Source organism: Callithrix jacchus, chromosome 19 (genome assembly GCF_049354715.1).
Source record: "Callithrix jacchus isolate 240 chromosome 19, calJac240_pri, whole genome shotgun sequence".
Classification (NCBI taxonomy): Eukaryota; Metazoa; Chordata; class Mammalia; order Primates; family Cebidae; genus Callithrix; species Callithrix jacchus.
The window spans coordinates 7,248,751-7,262,766 of record NC_133520.1 but is presented as its reverse complement, the minus strand read 5'-3'; the positions used below and the strand labels follow the sequence as shown (position 1 = coordinate 7,262,766).

The window sequence follows — 14,016 nt, the reverse complement described above, 5'->3', positions numbered from 1 at the left end:
ACACTTCAACTTCTTTTAACTTAGTGAAGTTAAACTCCAGAAGTCATCTGGGGTAAATTCCCAGGGTTCGTTGTCTTGTGCCAAGAGGATTAAGGACACAGACACATATGAGAAGTGACTTTAGAAACAGAGGTTTAATAGGCAAAAGAAAGAGAAAGGAGAACAGCTCTCTCTCTCTTACAAGAGACAGGGGTGCCCAAATGGGACTTCTGGCTCATGCAGAGTGCACCTGATTTTATAGGCAGGCTGGAGGAATGGTGTCTGATTTATGTACAGCCCACAGATTGTTTGGGTGGATCAATTATACCTTGGTTACACCAGGTGTGACGTTTACATAGCACCTAGGGAAGGCTGGCCACCCCACCCTAATCTTATTATGCAAATGGCTTTCCACTTGGCCAGTGCCATGTTGACCGCTCCTTACTGTACATCTGGGTGGCAAAAGAGAAGGAAAGATGAAGCTGCCATTTTGAACATACCTAGTTCCAGGTAGCCTTTTCCTATTGGCACAATGGCCAGAATTCACTGGTGCAAGCTTTTAGCTTGCTTGTCTATGTCTGCAGCTCGATTTTATAGGCTGCTCTTTGTTAGAAAAGAAAATGATTTGGGGACTGCTTTTCATGAAAAGGAAAACCTTACTGAGGACTCCCATATGTACCCTCACTAACTGCCTAGAATATTTCTTCTTAACTCCTGTATCACTAGCTGAGTAACCTTGGGGAAATAATCATTCACTCTGAGCCTTTTTTTCCTGTAAAATAAAATGAAAATAAAGTTGCAGGTTGCAGTGAATATAAAATGGGCAAATGCACATAAAGCCCCTGGGACACAGGAAAACTTTCTAGATGGCAACCTCTTTGATGGCAAGTCTTAATTCTAATACTACTCCAAAATGTATACCTAACTGTGATTTCATTTCAGGAGTTTATTTTTGCAAATGATCACGTAATCAAAGATTGAGAAACAAAAAGAAGCTTCACTACAGTCATAACTCAGGTGACTGGATGAAGACTGGAATGCCTTTCTCACTTCTGTTACTGGGCACACAGTTTAGAATAAGACAAAGTCAGTCGTCCCGAACTAACTTTGTAAAATGTTCTTGGGGTGGTGTGGGAGTGGAATAGGGAAGGCAGAACTAAAAGGGATATATGAACACTGATTTTTTCCCTCCCTATGAACAAATGACATATATGAACACTGATTTTTTCCCTCCCTATGAACAAATGACATATATGAACATATTTGTTCATAGGGAGGGAAAATATCAGGGTTCATATATAACATTTGTTCATAGGGAGGGAAAAAATCAGTGTTCATAGGCAGGGAAAATATCAGTGTTCATAAGCTGCCCCATGGATGGCTTTGTGATACGTTTCACAGTTTCCTTTCTCATCAGCCCTTCACTTGTCCTAAGGGACCATACCTCACAAAAACACCCCATGTCATGTAGACCTGCAGTATCCACAAAGAGAAGGTGATCTGGTACATCCTCTGATCTTGCTTGTGCAGGCTCCTCTGCAGCTTCAGGGGAAGGCCAGACATAGGGAGAAAAGGTTTTTGTTGTGGTTTGGTGTTTTTACTGTAACCTGAAATCTGCCTTACCAAAATCCATTCCAGAGAACGTTAGCCTTGGCTTCAGCCAAACAGGCAATGAAGTGTAACTTTTCAGTGACCACTTCAGTTCCAAACCCCTTGTATGTATGGATTTATTTGGAAAAATAAAGCCTTAAAATAGAAGTGCAAGCTTATCATGTCCAGGCCTTTTCCTGCCAACTTATAAGCAACAAACCATTTGGGGTATTTTTTCTTCCTCTTTGAGATAGGGTACATTCCAAGAGGAAGTTGATGTCAAGTATTTGGATAAACAGCTGAGATCTGAGAACCAGCTCTCCTGCAGTGGGGGAGGTTTTCGCTAATACTTCCCAAGGCTGGTGTGCTACAGGTTTATAGCAACTATTTCTGTTTTAAAAAAGCATTTTCTTCTCATTAGGGAAAAGACCTCTTGAATGGACTAAAGGGGACAGATGGAGACTTGGAACATTCTGTCATCACCCCTGGGCCTTGGCAACTATGATTTCAAGGGCATCTGGGTAGGTCGTTGGGCAGTCACCCCACGGGAAACCAAACACATGCTCAGATTGGCAACCTCTAGTCTAAATCCTTTCAGCCAGTGGTCCCCAACATTTTTGGCACCAGGGATCGATTTTATTGAAGACAATTTTTCCCATGGATGAGGTTGGGTGGGGGATGACTTCAGGATGAAACTGTTCCACCTCATGTTATCAGGCCTTAGAGTCTCATAAGAAGCACACGACCGAGACCCCTGGCATGCGTGGTTCACAATAGGGTTCGCGTTCCTGTGAGAATCTAATGCTGCAGCAGATCTGTTAGGAGGCGAAGCTCAGGCAGTCATGCTTCCTTGCCTTCCACTCACCTCCTGCTGTGGGGACCAGCTCCTAATAGGCCACAGATGGATACAGGTCTATGTCTGCAGTTCGATTTTATAGGCTGCTCTTTGTTATCCCTGGTGGGAGGGGGACTCCGGCTTTAAGCCACAGGCTAGCAATGCTTCATTCCCATCCAGAAAATAGGAGAAAGAGCAAGGGATGATGGCTGCAAAATCATGTGCCCCATCAAGGGAGTCTCTTGGAGAGAGTGGAGTCACGTCACCTGCATGGTGAGAGCAGGAATTAAGCCAGCTCCTGAACCCAGGTGGGAAAGCAGGTGACTGAATGGCGAGAACTGCCAGATGCAAACATTTTCTTTCTTGCTTCTCTATTTGAAGCAGCGCATGCTCTGGGAAGATGAGGATGTCTCACAGTTGTTCCCATTTAGTGATGCAGAAACTGTCACAATCATGAGTCACTGTTTTGTACAACAAAGAGATTTTTGGTGGTCAAAAACTGGTGTGTGTGTGTGTGTTTGTGAAAGAGAGAGAGAGAGAGAGAGCGAGAGAGCGAGACAGCGCACTTAGGGAGGGCTCTGCAGATTATTGCTGAAATTGCCATTGCCTAATCAGCCAGTAGTGATTGAATGAAGAAACCCTTTGAACCAGATCTCAGATTCAGGGTGCTTGCATGGAACAGAGAGAAAAAGACTGAAAATTTCACTATAGTGGGGATTGAGGTTGTACTGCAGCTCCGTCTCGGGAACTGAAGGCTCCTTCCTAAAAGGGTATGGGGACATAGAGAAAGATGGTATCAGTGGATCAAAGCTACCACATTTTAGCGGTTAGATGGAGATCACAGTAGGGAGTGACAGAGATAAAATGTTAAAAACCTCCAACATTCCAATTTAGACACAGCCCCTCCCCTTTCTGGCCATAGTGACTGTTCTCTGGCAAGCACTGCCCAGGGAAGACAAATCAGTTAGCCAGTGGCCTTAGGGTTAGGACTTTAAAAAACAACAATTTAAAAAACCCAAGAAGTTATAAACCATGAGTCTACAAGTGGCCCCAGGAGACTTGCTTTCTGCATTCTCTCTGTCTACAGAGGACTGTGAGGGATCTCTGGGAAGACATCAGCTCTCAGGGCAGGCACAGGGAACAGCTCCACTTGTTGGCAAAATCCAATTTGGTTGTTTGGAACAGGGTGGACAGAGAAACAAACCATTGTTTGTTCATAGGCTGAGACCTAGGGGATGTATAAGGAATAATGTTTTTATCACCCAAGGAGGATGAATTCTGGGTCATTTTCTGAACTGTCTTCCTTAGGAAAAGCTCCAAAGCAACTGGCAGATGAAAACTGGAAACTGTTTTGGGCTGAGATCAGGGAGTCCAAGGAGCTCAGCCCAGGCCTCTGCCCCTGCTGCTCACTAATTAAGCACGTGGACAAATTGCTGCCTTTTCTTGGCCTCTTTTCCTCCTCACAAACAGATGAATCCAAAACCTTTCTAAATCCACAACTCACCAGTTACTTTTCTTCTTGTTGGCTAATCTTGAGTTTTTTTTTTTTCCTATGACACTGCATTTTTTCCCACTGATGTCAGGATCCAAGGGCAAGTGAAAACCTGGCTCCTGACATGGTTAATGCTGGCAAGTTGGGGACCATGTCAGAATGACAGGCCACCCTCGGCCAGCCCCTTCAGTGGCACTGCCCCTGGGGACTATTCAACATATAAACTGAATTCAAAAGTTACTTCATGTTCTACAAAAATAATATGTTTATTTTTTTTATTCATGTATTTTTGAGAGAGTCTCACTCTGTCATCCAGGCTGGAGTACGATGGTGCAATCTTGGCTCACTGCAACCTCTTACCCCTGGGTTCAAGGAATTCTCCTGCCTCAGCCTCCTGAGTAGCTGGGACTACAGCACATGCCGCCACACCTGGCTGCTTTTTGTATTTTTCATAAAGATGGAGTTTCAGTATGTTGGCCAGGTTGGTCTCGAACTCCTAACCTCGTGATCCACCCGGTTGGCCTACCAAAGTGTTGGGATTACAGGAGCCACCATGCTCAGTGAATGTGTTTTATTTTTAATTTACCTTCATTTAAAAAAAAAATCAAGATTCTCTCTCCAAGATGCCCCAGGCCCTATGTGTCATGCAGTAGCCATTTCCAGAAACATCTCCTGTCACCAAGTGTTTCGGGGACAGTTTTTGTAGAGTTTAGGCTTCAGTTTCTTTCCTTGTTTCAGGGAAACAATCAGACACACCTGCCATCAACTGCTCTGAGGTTTTTTGTAAGCTTTTCAGCTGACAGTTTTAAAAGGTAAAAACTATCCTTCTTATTTGTGGTTATGTATCTTCTCAAATAGAACTTTCTTACATCTGCAGCGACTGTTTAGTCTCTTAGACTTCTCTAGGATTCTGGGTTATGTTTGAAACAAGCACTAGGTTTTATATTAATACCAAAGCTTTGAAACCACAGTGGTTAATGACTCTACCAGCTGCTTTTCGTCATCTTTAATAGTGACCTCTTTTTAGGAATAACTGCCACCTAATACCTTCCTCTCAAAGACTAGGTCAACAGAGAGTCATTTGGCTGATTTTTCCATCAACAAGCTAGGGGGGTGGGGGTTGGCACAGACTGGTTGTAACCATTTCATTCTTCAGCCTCTCTCTGTGCCCAAGCCTCAGTATTTCTCCAGTGAATGCTAGTAGCCACAGGGTGCAGTACAATGACAGTACTCTCCAAATCCTGCCCTGCTAAGAAAAGGCACTGTTTTCCTGCCTGCCTTCCCCCAAAACAGAAACACACAAGCCATATGCTGATAGCATCTTTGTTACAAATACAAGTTTGAGATATTTAAATATTTGCTTTTAGTTTCCATCTTCATCCATCACTCTTTTGCCTTTGCACAATTATGAATTGCAGATAGTTTCATTCAATATCAAAGCATTCATCCAGGCTCCTAGGAGAAATGCTGGCTTAGTTAGTGAAGTTAAAACTTTTATGCCTTGAGTACCAAGCTTGCCGGGGTCAATACATGGGAGCAGATTGTTGCAGGTCTGGCATCTGGAACAAGCATCATCAGAGTGTGGTCCCGTCATGAGTACTTAGGGGAAGTAACTCCAGTAACTCCAAGACTCGAGAAGTCCCACCAGAAGAAAAGGGTAACTCAAAATAAGGTGCATGTTTCCAAACTGTTGCTGCCTTTTGCTCCTCTGGCTAGTGTCCTTCCCAAGGTTTTACACTCAGACACTGGAAGTGAAACTCCTTCCTGTGCAGCTCACAGCTGGCTGCCGTCATGGACTCATGGAACTAAATGGATCGTGGGGCCCTTGACACAACTGCAGCTCTGTCCTCCTCTCACTTCTATGCTTTGACTGTTGTTTATATGTTATATACAATTGACTGTAAGTCATTATTGAACACATTTATTGGTGGCATTATTGGAACATAGGTTTTGCAGTTCAAAATTTGTGCATTAACTTTTTTCTCTTGCTATTTGCTAGAGACTTGTGGCCACAGGAAAGTATCTTAACTGAGCCTAATTTTTTCTCATCTGTAACATGCTGCTAATTGTATCTACTTTATTGAGTTAGTGTGAAGATTCCAAGAGATAATGTATATTAAAATGAAAGCATGATATTTGGAAAGTTTTAAGTATTCAAAATAATGTTTCTTATTGTTAATAATAGTGATATTTTACAGTTACATGAAAGTATTAAATTTAGAAGGTATTCCAGCCCATATGATAATGTCTTTTCTTTTTTCTTTTTGTCTGAAGCCAAGAACCTAAGACAGAGAATCATAACAATAACCAAATTCAGAGTCTTTTTTGGTCTTAATTTCAGTGACATAAACATGATTCTACCCATGTCATCAGAATTCTCCTCAACAAAATTATTTTCTGACAACTCGTGGTCAGGGGCCTGGTAACATGGAAGCCATCTGATCTTTTGCATAGGGATAGTCTTATTGTCAAATATTGAATTTAGCCCTCTTTCTTACTGTGGGAGAAGCATATACTTTCAGATTTCATGAAAATATTGTCAATCACTAAGAACAATTTTCTGGTGGAGAAAATCAGGAGAAAACATTAGTAAAAGTCTAAACTGAAACAATGGACAGTATTTAAGCATCAAGTTTTAGAGTATTTGGTATGTAACCATTAGCAAAATGAGATCTCTCACTTTGTGTTTAGAGTTTTTTCTTCCTATAACACTGCTTGGAAATTTTAAACCAAGTAGGGAATAGGGAAAAAAAATATTGCTTTGATAACATTCTTTCTGAAAAGAGAGGTCAAATATGTAAATTCATTCATTCTTCCTTTTTTATTTTATTGAATGTTTTATGTTTTGAAGCATGAGGAAAGCAAAAGAGAATTTGTATGTTATAAGGTGTATGTGTTTGTGTGCATGTATGTGTGTGTGTCTGTGCATGCATTCATGTACACATTCCCAGTGGGGAAATAATCCATCTTGATGACTTGGGGCTGCTCGCAAAGCACATTTACAACTGACACCCCCCTACCTTTTGCCATGCTCTCACTTTCCAGAATCCGTATGTTGTAACTGATATGGGGCTCCAACTGCTTTGCTGCACATGTGAATTTAATAGTGGCAAATTTAGATGAAATGGTTCAAAACTGCCCATGTATTATTTTCATCAGCAGCAAGATCATCACGTTAACTCATTATCCAAGTTAGTGGTGAATCTAGGCCTCTTGAAATTGACGGCTGGCTTCAGCCAGGCATGACGAGCACAGGTGCTCATTTGGAAGCCGGCACCTCTGAACCCAACCCATGCCACTTGATCTCTGCATTGCATGTGTCTTCCTAATATTTAGTACTCACTCTTCCTTAACCACACAGCTTTTGGCATCTCAGTGTTAGTGTGTCTGTACTCTGTATATAAATGGGCCTGAAGAGATCATGCTTCCATGATCTCTGTTTCTAGCCCTAGAAACAGGTCGGGGGTGACACTGGTCTGTAGTTGTGCTCTAATCGCAGTTTGCAACTCTGCTCTTTCCTCTGGAGGTTAATCTAAAAGTTTTGCGTAGTTTTAGTTTTTCTAATAATATCTTCTCCCAGTGTGCTCCATAGAAATTATGTTTCAATGTAAGTGTAATTCTTCTACCTAGCTTGTCCATTTTAATCTCACTTTAATTCACCAAATATCAACTGAGGGGCATTCTACTATCAAGATTAGCTCTCTCTTTCCAAGAACAGACTTGCAGATTTTTTTTTCATAAGCTTCATTTTGAGCTGGTCAGAGTACCAAATGAATACTGCTTATAAAGCATATTCATACATCTTTCTCTTTTGTGCCTTACAGAGGTCCTTTGGGCCTAATATTACATAATTACTAGTTTACACACAAGAACCCTGTAGCTCAACAAACTTGACAAGGTCACACTGCTACTATTTGGGAATTGAACCCAAGTCCTTCTATTTGGAGTATACACTGATTCTTCAGGGAACATCATGACTGCTGGGCTCCTGAATTCTGCCCATAGACTACTCTAGAAGCATTTATGTGGTTTCCAGTGTCTTATGTCTTCTCTCCAAGTTTTAGGGCAAGACAGAGTTTGGCAAGAGCGGAGGAAGGAGAGGCCACTGAAACTGTGAAAGCAAGCAGGGACAGAAACTGAGGGCAGAACAGAAGGTCCCAGATCCAAAGAGAAATGTGATAGTCTCTAAAACCAGTGGGGCTAGAAAATGTATCAAAGATGGGAGTGAGTAGAAGAGAGTAAAAGTATTACAGCAGCTTGTACACAAGAAGGCTACCGTCCAGCATAGCTGCTTAGAGCCAACTTAGCTGGATAGATCCTAATATAGTTCAGGGGTGGGAATGATTGTTAGCTCACCAGTGACTTTCTGAGCTCATATTTTCATATTGTGGTATTGATGTGGCATTGATTTAATAATTTCAGAAAAGGACTGTGGGCCGAGAGTGGCTGTACCCTGGGATATCTGCTAGAGTTCATTAAGGTGTGCTGGGAAATGTGAAGAGTCACTTCTTTGATAAATGCCCACCCCGCCATCCCCAGTTAGATTATATAAATGGCATATTTACCAAAGTCAGATTCTAGTCTCCACACTTACTTTTGTGGGCTCCTGTAATATTTTGGTGGTTCCCAATGCATGGTTTTCATCAAGGCCAAGTGCATTACCTGGTAGAGCTTCTGAAAAATGAATATTGTTCTCTTTGTGCCATCCAGAGTACTGAAAGGCAGTGAATTCTCCAGGAAAGATTCAAATTTTGCTTCCTTCCCTGGAGGTAAGGCTGTGATGAGCCTCCAGTTTCTCTTGAGGAGCAGTTTTCCCTACCTTGACACCTTGGGGTCCTAGGACAGAATGATGTGCTGCCCCCCTACCCTGAAACACTGGTATTGGACTAGGGTAGGACTTGAGGCCTCTGAATTGACCTCCTCTTTGATGAAAGTCTCCAACATTCCTCAAGAAAAACTAGCCCAGCCATATTTGCAAGAACATGTGGCTTGTTCAAATGCAACACTGATTCATTTATCTATTCATTGGTTTATCAAACATTTATTAAATTTTATTGCTAGGCACATGAGAAACCAAACCAAATGAGATGATAACCAAAAAATTTCTCCCTTCATGTGCCTTGTACAGGTTTCCTACTGTTGTTATAAAATTTACTTATATTATGATATTTTGTTTGTGTGTCTACTCATAAAATGTAGTGAGTACATTTTGGATTTCCAGTGACTAGCACAGTGACTGGATAACAGGCGGTGCCAGGTAAATATTGTTGGACGGAACAGAAGCAATCTGGACTATTTAGGTATTTGCTGTCTAGCACAAATGTGCATGTGATGAAGATAACAAAAAAATAAATCAGGTATGAGTGCAGTGATGATCAGTATCCAGTAACCAGCTAGTTAAACTCTTCATCCTAAGGCAGAGAACTATCTCTTCTCAGTGGGATCAGGATTTCTTATCCTTCTGCATTCATTCAATCTTTTCACTAAGACAAATCTGCCGAATCCTTTGGTGTTCACCATTTATTCCTTACCTATTTGGAATAAAAGAACTCTCATTTTATTCTGGGGGTTTAGTACCACTTAGGACCAGTAATCTTAAGGAGCAGCCTTCTGGGTAACAGCTCGACAGGGACATCCTCATGACCTAGAGCACTGACAGTCCATTTCCCAAAGCAGCCAAGGAGGCAAGACCAGATGCCCCTGTACACTAGGCATAATCAAGTATTGATTCTTTTCAAAGTTTTGTAGAGGTACCTACATAATGTTATTCTGAATCACATTACCTTTAAGCTCTTTTGGTGGAAAGTCCCCCAAAACGTCTGAGCTTTCTTCTCTCTTTGTCTGATATTCTCATTATTGGTCAATTGTCGAATCTTTCCAGTTTTGAAATTATAAAACTTCTACTAGATTCCAGGACTCCTTCAAAGTCTTTTCTCTAAATGTTTTTAGTGAAACATAGAATCGTGGTCAGGATGGCCTCTTGTTATTTTTTAAGGTTGGGCACTTATTACTCCCTGGGCTCTTTCTTTTTCTAGATTCTGGGTAATCTTTGTCAATTTTTTTTTCTTTTTTTTTTTTACACAGAGTTTTGCTCTTGTTACCCAGGCTGGAGTGCAATGGCGCGATCTCGGCTCACAGCAACCTCCGCCTCCTGGGTTCAAGCAATTCTCCTGCCTCAGCCTCCGGAGTAGCTGGGATTACAGGCACACATCACCATGCCCAGCTAATTTTTTGTATTTTTAGTAGAGATGGCATTTCACCATGTTGACCAGGATAATCTCCATCTCTTGACCTCGTGATCCACCCACCTTGGCCTCCGAAAGTGCTGGGATTACAGGCGTGAGCCACCGGGACTGGCCTAATTTTTATTACATTCTCACTGCAAAAACCTAAGTAATATCTCAAGGCCTTATAGTTTGAATATCATATCTCAAATTTCATTGACAATTTTCTGATCCCAAAGCCAAATCAATTCTTCAGGTTTAGAAGAGAGTCTATGTCTAATTTTTTAAATGAAAGTCAAGAAGATGGAAGTGAGACCACTTTTTGCTTTAATATGAAAGTTAATGAGAATATGCAGCTCCTTTGTTTCTTGTTAACTGTCTTAAAAGTGATTGGTGCTGAGTTTTTTGGGCTGCTGTGCATGTCAGCACAAAACAAGCATTTCATAGTCACTGAAATTTGAGATGGAGCCATAGAAGACAGGTGTCAGGAACCACTGAAAGGCTAAGGAAGTTCAGGTTAGCGTGGACTCAAATGGCCCAGGAGTTCTGAAGGATCCCAGGGAGTTCTGACTTACCCTAGAAGGATCTCAGATAGTTCAGATGAAAACAATGCTCCCTGTTCCCCGAATATTTCAGAGCCTCTAAGTGTTCCCTTCAGAATCTCTCAACCAAGAAATAGAATGATTCTGTCCTTGTGGTAAAACAAAACGGAAGGAGTTCAGAAGCTAGTAGCAGAGCAGGGTGGGGATCCTTTTGGACGATTGTGCTCTTAAGATAGAATGTGAAAGTGGAGTCAGTGGGTTAAGAACAGGAGAATGTGTGTGTCATGAAGTCAAAATGTCATCTTAAACCCATGATTGGTATAAGTGTATTGGGCAGAAAGAATAAAAGTATTTCTTCTATGTCCAGCACAATGCTAACTGTTCCTGCCAACTGTGAGGGGGTTTAGACTGGTGTGTTTGTCCATGTTCATCTTATTCACAGGCTTATTTGATCAGGGAACACATGGTGCTCATTACATGCATGGGAACTGGCTATGAGGCAGAATAGTAATTCTGGATTTCTATTCTTGGTTCCTGTTGCTGCCAGAGATGAGAACTGAATTACCTGGCGGAGTTTCAGGATTTGCTTTTCTTGACCTGCAAAATGGTGATAATGGTCATTTCCTCAGTTGGGAGAGCAATGACATCTCAAAAGGCAACTGTGGCACACTGGAAACAATGCAGGATTTGGCATTTGGAAGATCTTGGCCAGCATTAAATTTATGGCATTCATTAACTGTGCACCCTTGTCCCAATCACTTAATCTTTCTAAGCCTTAATTTCCTCAGCTTTTACGGGGGGGGATAAAAATGCCTGCCTCACAGGATCATTGTGAGTATAAATTGGGATAAAGTATATGAAAGTACTTTGCAAACTTTAGAAACATTTATGCCAGAGTAATTTTTTGGTGTGTGCTAGGAACTCTTCTAGAGGTGATGCTCATGCATCTACGTGGCATTGTGCAAAGAACTGGCAGTACAAAGATCTGTAATAAAAATGGGAAAATTGGTAAACAGCCCACTGTGCTCTTAAGGAATTAGAAGTAGAGTGGAGAGATAGAAATGTAAATAAATAATTATGATTTCATGAGGTAATATATTTAGTAGTGCTAAGCATACAGTGCAATGGGATTATAAAGAGAGAAAATTTCTGAGCTGGGAAACAAAAGATGGATTAAACATTGCCAGGTAGACATATTTGTGGGGGTTTCAAGGGAGAGTTCATCAAGTACAGTGCATATCATATGTATTATTATTATTCAATATAAATTATCTAAACCGTACTGACATAATCTGACTATAGATCATTTGGTCATTTTAATAAGCAAGTTATATAATATAAAGAATTTCATCATGTTCCTTTTAAACTTTTAACATAGTGATACATACGTGAAAACTTCTGTTCAACAGAGGCGTTTTGAGCTGGACTGGAATTAGGCTGATACAGAGAGATTTCACCTTGTCATAGCATCAGTACAATGGCAGGAGCAGACCTCAGCTGATGTTAATGTGGATCCTAGCGGGCAGATGTCTGACATCTGTCTAGGCAACTGCCCATAAACTCTGGTAATCATAATTAGAGGTTCAGTACTGACCATCTGAGTGGCACGGACAATGCTCTTTGTGTCTGTGCAGGACATTGCCCTGGGAGCCTTCTCCCCTCTCTTTTCCCCTGCTCAGAAGGTTCTAGGAAACACAGATTCTAGTGCAAGGTATGCCTTTCTTTTTCCGAACTACCTGCATATGCTCTGTGCAATAATGGAGCAGAGTGCAGATTTAACTGCACAAAATGAAAATCCAGCCTTTTCTGTTCAGTTGCCTTTGCCACGATACGAGCAAAAAGTTTAAATCCAGCTTCAGCTGAATATATAAGTTTGAAAGATTCCAATAGAATCTGTTCTGTGTGGAAATAATACAGCAGACCTCTACAGCCTGTTTGGAGGCTCGTTGGAAGCCCAATGAGCATGTGTGCAAGGGGTGTCTGTGGCCACCCCCATCCACACACTGCCAGAGCTTTTCTAACCAAGAAGGACAGGGAAGAGCATGTAGGTCCATCTCAGGGACTAAAATGACTCAGGGATTTGAACTGAATGGAAAGTTAGTAAATGGTGGTGAGTGACTAAATGAAATCCATACTCTTCCCACTCCCTATTGCAAATCAGATCAGGAAGTTAGGGCTTTATAAAGCCAATTATTTTCTAAGAATAGTGATTGAGATTGTCAGGAGGGTCCGGATGTGATTCCCAAATATTTGTTGTCTAACTTGCTTAATGCTTCTTAACCTACAACCGTTCACCATATTAAGAAATTTTTAGCATTCAAAGGGATACAGTAGCTTGCTGCTCAGCAAGGTGTCGAAGGAAAAAAGCAAGTATTTTCATGCAAACTTGTTCATGTGTAGTTTTGGACAAGCATTATCGAGTGCCTCTACGTGCTCATGCATCTATGTGACAGTATGCAAAGAGCTGGGGATACAAAGATGCAGAAAAATGAATTCCTGTACAACTTCTGGTGTCACAGTAAAGTAAAACACAGCACTGGGTCAGAGACAGGACATGGGATGGGCACACTGGGAGAGAAGCTGGGGTAAGAAGACAACAGCATGAAGATGGTCAGCTTCATTAACTGAGCAGGAGGTTTGGAGGGAACTCAGATTGGGGCTGATTGTAGAATACATCAGTAGTAAAAATGATTACCCAACCACCAAACAAATCCAGGAAGACTTAAAAATCAGGTTGAATTGGGACAATTTACAAGTGGCATCAACAGAAACTGACAGTATGTGTTGTTAATCACACAAATATCATTCACAGAAATCTCCCTCAAAGGAACACATGGAATTGATTTCTTTTTATGAAAATAAAGGAGTGAATTGTCCCCATATAGTACATTCAGCACGGGGACTTGCCAAAGGACACATGTATACTATCAAAAGTAAACCCTAAACCACACTTTCTGTGAGCTTAATTCTACCTGACTTGCTAATTATAGAGAGAAAAATGAAGACGTAAAATTAATGAAGAATTTACCTCCATTTTGCCTCCCTTACCAAAAGATAGGCCAAAAAGGTCAAAAGGATCAACGGAGATACAAACAAGTGGCCTTTACAAAGATGTGCATTTTAGGTCAGGTGCTCACGCCTGTAATCCTATCGCTTAGGGAGGCCAACGTGGCAGATTGCTTGATTTAAGGAGTTCAAGTCCTGCCTGGGCTACAAAATGAGACCCTGTATCCATAAAAAAATTAAAAAATTAGCCAAACATGGTGGTGCATACCTGTGGTCCCAGCTAATCAGGAGATTCTGGCAGGAGGATTGCTTGAGCCCAGTGGGCAGAGGTTGCAGTGAGTTGAGATC

At 41.4% G+C, this 14,016-nt stretch overlaps 1 pseudogene; it reads right to left on the bottom strand.

Moving 5' to 3' along the window:
* Positions 1 to 1,257: 1,257 nt before the first annotated feature.
* LOC144580312 (putative uncharacterized protein C1orf140) lies at positions 1,258 to 6,371 on the bottom strand (annotated as a pseudogene).
* Between the last annotated feature and the right edge of the window lie 7,645 nt (positions 6,372 to 14,016).